Raw genomic sequence first — 6000 nt, 5'->3', positions numbered from 1 at the left:
TGAGGGGAGAGAAGGGGAAAGCTCCCAACAATGAGGTCAAGTCTTCTAGCCAGGACTATGCCAGTCCTACAAAAAAAAAAAAAAAAAAAAAGAACAACAACAAGCAAGTTCACTCTTGGATGCTTAGAACATTCTATTTGTGTATCTATGGAAGGAAGTTACAGACATGGCTGGGTTTGTGTTGTCACATTAATTATAAAGGCTTTAAGGGGAAAAAAATTCCAAAGGGAATAAAGATTTTCTGAAAAGCATTCTTCTCTAAAGGAAGCTGCATGCAAATGGAAAAACCTTGACATTTAATTGATTTCAGTAATCGCAATGACATTGTGTTTTCATTCAGGCTGTGCAGTGGGGCTTTGAAACTGTGGAAAATTGACAGACAGGCCCTTGTTAGGGGAAACAAAAACGGCTCCAAGTTGCAGGGTTGAATATTTTTCTTTTTTCCTTTTCATAGGAGAAAAAATAGCCTATCATTTCTAACAGTCTGACACTTAGCATTATTTCTCTCCTTTAGGAGATAGAATCTAAGGGTTTCCAGATACTAAAAAGCGGTCTGAAGTGTGGATGACACATTTAAAAATACTAATAGCTGAAAATATCTTGTTTGGTAGATTTCACGTGGGAACTATATGTATTTCTTTTGTAATTATAAAGTCAAAATGAAACTGTGAAATAACTCTTTAAAATCAAAAGCAAAGTGGGAACAATGGCCCTGGCTGTGTGTTGACTTGGTGACTTAATCACTCACAAGTAACTTTAAAACTCATCTGTTTGCACACTCTTAGAAAGAAATGCCCCAAAGACAAAAAAGAACCCAAAACCGCACAACAACCCCAATACTTAAACCATTCTCATTATCACATTATTAGTAATACCATTGGTATTGTTATTTCAAAACTATGTTAGGTATGTGCATAGTGAATAAACCATAAAGTCAATGCATTTTTTTTCTTAAAGATATATTAATTTATTTGAGAGAGAGAGAGAGAGCATGAGCAGGGGGACGGCCAAAGGGAGAGGGAGAGACAGGATCTCAAGTCGACACCCCACTGAGCAGGGAGACCAACGTGGGGCTTGATCTTATTACCTTGAGATCATCACCTGAGCTGAAACCAAGAGTTGGACACTTAACCAAGGCACCCCAGGAACTCAGGCACCCCTAAACTTAATGCATTCTTATTTTAAGGTTGTTAGGAGCCAAAATTTTCAGCCCAAGGGAAAAGATACAAAAATCTAAATTCAACCAAATGAATGAACTGGAAATAGTATTAGCTCATGATTATTTTCTCTTTAAAATTTCTTGTACTTTCCAGCTTTGGTCACTGTAAATACCTGGAAATAATGACCAACCCAATAGTAATGACCTAGATTGTGGTCTCTAGGAACAATTTCCTGGCAAGCTCCTTAGAGAAATGTCTGATTCCAGGACTGGGCAGGAAATATACAAGATGAGAGAGAGACATCTTGCTACATCTGAAAGCAAGGAAACTGTCATAGACCACTGTGGGCGCATCCAAAAGACTCAGGCACAAACTTACTGACCCCCACTCCCATCTGGACTTCTTGAGCAACTAAAAAATTAACAACTACAATGCATTAAAATCCATCAAATATATCAAAGTCCCTGAATTCATGATGATATTAAAAATTATACAAAACAAGCAAACAGATAAACCAAAAACCCAAAACTTACTGGCTCCTTTTGGAGGAGAACCAAAACATTATTCTGTGATAATTAGTAAACAAAAGCCTCAGGCAGGTAGCTCACCTTACCTAGTGTAATGACCTAGCTGATGAAGAAAAGCTTTCTTCACAGTAGTCCAACTGATCAATGAAGAGTAATGAAGGAGTATTATAATTAGAATTGTACCATTTTGCAAATGCCTTAGGAAATCACGGATCTAAGCAGTTGTCATCACAAATCTGCTAGATTGTCCCAAAAGGAGACCAGTGGACATTACGTGCCTTCTGATGGAATAACTCAGCTTCCTGGGGAATATTCTCGCCCCAGACTCAAACCTGAATTAGGCCAAAACTCTAATAAATCTCATGACAAATTTATAGGAATTACAAAGGACAGAGAAACATTAAAAGACACCATGTGGATACAATCAAGAAAATCCAGATGTGAGAAACTCCATGGACCCAGTTTTTTCATAAACAAATTGCTGGAGAAATTTTTAAAAGAGAGAGAGAGAGAGAGACGCTATAGATAAAAAGGTACTAAAGAGATGTATCAATCAAATGCAAATGTGTACCTTGTTTAAATCCTAACCCAATCAAAGCAGCTGTAAAAACAAGTTTGGTGGTCAGAGAAACAACCGGGAAAACTTGAATGCTGACTGGATTTTTGCTAATATTAATGAAATATTGTTAAGTTTTTGTTAATAATGACATATGACCACTTTTTCAAAAAAAAAGATTTTATTTATTTATTTGACAGACAGAGATCACAGGTGTTTGAGAGGCAGGCAGAGAGAGAGGGGAATGGGGAAGCAGGCTCCCTGCTGAGCAGAGAGCCCAGAGTGGGGCTCAATGTAGGGCTCGATGTGGGGCTCCATTCCAGGACCCTGGGATCATGACCTGAGCCTAAGGCAGAGGCTTTAACCCACTGAGCCACCCAGACGCCCCATATAACTATGTTTTTAAAATGAGAGAGAATCTTATCTTTCACAGATGCATACTGAAATGTACATGGATGGAATGATGTAATGTCTGCACTTTGTTTCAAATAATCCAGTCTGGGGGAGGGGAGGAGGTACAAAGGAAAGGGGAATGATCATGAATAGTGACTAAATCTTCATGATGGGTGTATAGGAGAATTATTATTATTATTATTATTTGCTTTGGTGCATATGTGAAATTTTCCATAATAAAATGCTTAGGAAAAAGAAACACTAACATGATGGTTTTCATTTAATGGTGTATCCTAGGACAGATGTATCAAAATTCTTCTTTGAATTTCAGAAAACAAAGCAGCATGGCTATTTCAAACTCATCAAGGGTGAACTCTCCCTAAGAAATCAGGAACTGGATATCTACCCAATTAGAATGGGGACCATTTTATCAGAACAGAAATAAACAGAGATTCGCACTTTAGCCCCACATGTTTAGTTGCTTCTAGAATCCTTTCTCGAATTTCTTTTTCTTTTTTCTTTCTTTCTTTCTTTTTCTTTTTTTTTTTTTTTTAAGATTCATTTACTTATTTGAGAGACAGAGAGAGAGGAGGGGCAGAGGGAGAGGGAGAAGGAGAGAAGCAGACTCCCCACTGAGCATGGAGTCCCATGCAGGGCTTTGATCCCCCAACCCATGAGATCATGACCTGAACAGAAATCAAGAATCAGATGCCTAACTGACTGAGCCACCCACGCACCCTTTTTTTCTTGAATTTCTCATAGGCATCTACCTGTAAATCAACCTATCTAAAACTGAGTTCATCATCTCCCTCTCAAAGAAACAGAAAAGTCGATTTCTGCCTCAGTGCTCCCATTTAAGAAAACAGCATCACGTGTCACCCAATTGCCCAAATCAGAAATCTGTGGATCACCTTTATCATTTCCTTTTTCTTGGTCCTCTCCAATCCCTCATGACCCAGCCATATTGATTTTACTTCCTAGATACCCTCTGAATCACCTTCTCACAATCCAGGTCACCATCATACTTTTCCTGGACTCCTGCAGTAGCCTTCTTACTGATCTCATAGCTTAAATATTTTCTGTGGATCTCCATCATCCTCAGAACAAAACTCAGACAGGTGTTGTTTTGCATCTCCAGCACCTGAGAGTCCTGGCATGGAACAGGTGGTTAATGGACAGTCACTGTTGAATCAGGTGGTGACTTGATCACTGTGAAGTCTTATTATCTGAAGTTCTCTCCCTCACCAAGCTGTCAGGGTCTCCAAACTCAAGCTCAGTGATTCATTTCTGATCCCAGCCCATAATTCCAGCATCCACTTCTTAAAGCGCATGTTTACTTTTATAATAGTTGTAATAAAGAAAAAAAGGAGGACTGTGGAAACCCAAGACATGCTTGAGCCCGAGGGCTTCTACTTAGCAGCTGTGTGTCTCAGTGAAGCCCTCTGGGACCTCATCTCTTCCTCTGTAAATCGGGGACAGTGATGCTAACTTTGCAGGAGTACTGTATGATCTAGGGATTATTTTCATGAAGTGTCTGCTCTCTTTAACACATAATGACCATTTCATGGATAACCATAAAGAAAAAATAATCAACGAGAAATGGAGGCATTCCAAGTAAAGACTGTGATAGAAAAATTCTCAAGCAGCCCAAGACGCAAGTTTCGCAAGGGACATCAGCTCTTCTTCCACTCTGGTGGTCTGACTTTGGAGGGGCTCCACTTGCTTTTTCAACAAGGATAATTTCCTCTCCATGGAGTCAACGTAACACAAAACCTAGAAACATGGATGGCACCCAAGTGTTTCTGTAACAACCCACTTGTAATCAGCTACTGCTGTGATTATGCTGCTTAGCAACTCCCAAAATTCAGTGGTCTGCCGAAGACAACACTTATTTCTTTCTCTCCCCTGGGTCTGGGCATTGGATTCAGGGAAGTTCCACGTGTCTGTCACGTTGGGACCAGGACGAAGTGTCAGTGGCTACCTGGAGAGAGGACAGGTCACAGAACACAAGTGTACGCAAGGTCTCTGCTTATAGGCATTGGCCAAAACAAGGTGTGGGGTCTCACCTCAAGTCAGTGGGGTGGGGAGTCCACTCTATCTACACTGATGGTCTGGCTAAATTGGGAGGGAAGAAGAGTCAGAAACTGTCTACTGCTCTCTGGTAACTCACACATCCATACCTTTATCTCAACCATTACCCAAACTGTTTTGTGTTCTCAGCATGCACAACCTATGGGGGGCAATTATTCCATTCTTTATTCTTGGTCAGAAAGGTGGGATTTTTCTCATGTATTTTTCCTACTGAAAAAGAAATAACAATGCTGACCATAGCCATAATTGCCTGTTTGCTCTATGCCCTCTGGCTTGTGTATGGGGGTCTCCTTTACATCTTTTCACTGCCCTGGGAGAAAGAAACCACGGCGCTCACATTTTGTGGAAGGAGGAAGTTGAAAATCTGGAGAGTTAGCTGACTTCCCCAGGGTCACACAAAGTGAGGCATGTGACTACAATCTATGTTTAAACTTCCTCCTTTATCCTCCAGGGATGCCCCTGACTATACTCTTTTTTTAAATAAGCTTTTTATTTAAGAATAGATGTAGGGAGGTCCCTTGAGGTCTAGACTCAGAATTAGCGTTCAGTCACCCCTGACTCATTCCATTGGCCTAGCAAAGTCACGTGGTGTAACTCACCAGAGAGGGGCGGAGAAATAGGCTCCACCCCCTCCACAGAGAAGGGAGAGGGAGAGAATGTTTCTTGAACAATCATCTACCCCATCTCACTGTGCACTTCCTGTTGTGGATCAGTTATAAAAATCTCAGATCAGGTGTTTGTGGGGTCTCCGAATTTCCCACAAGGTGCACACAAGTGAACTGCAGAGATTCTAGAAGCTGTGGTCAATGCCATGCTGTTGGAAAGGTGCCTGTGCTCACCAATATCCATGTGCCTCTACCCTGAGTACCTGCTACACGGTGTTTCCCAGCTCCCCTGGATGCAGATGAAACCATGTGACTACTTCCAGCCAATGGAATGAGACCAAAAATGTAACAGGGTACCTCTGGGCCAACCCAGTTAAGGGTGGATGTGACTTCTCTGTGTGCTCGTTCCTCATCTGCCCATTGAATGTAGAAAATACAATAAAGGTTCCCAAGGCCGTTGGGCTTGGAGGAGCTTTCAGATGCTAGAAACCTCAGTCCTTGAATAACTATGTGGAGCAGAGTAACTTCCAACCCACATTAGTCTGGACCACTTTGACAAGTGACCTTGTTTTAGGTCCCTGAGATTTGGGAATATTTGTTATAGCTGTTAGCATATAGCAACTAATAAAATTCCCCTTCCTGATGGCTCTCTTAATACCAGTTGAAGA

Source organism: Neovison vison, chromosome 3 (genome assembly GCF_020171115.1).
Source record: "Neovison vison isolate M4711 chromosome 3, ASM_NN_V1, whole genome shotgun sequence".
Lineage (NCBI taxonomy): Eukaryota > Metazoa > Chordata > Mammalia > Carnivora > Mustelidae > Neogale > Neogale vison.
The sequence above is the reverse complement of the archived record's forward strand: the minus strand, read 5'-3'. Positions refer to the sequence as shown.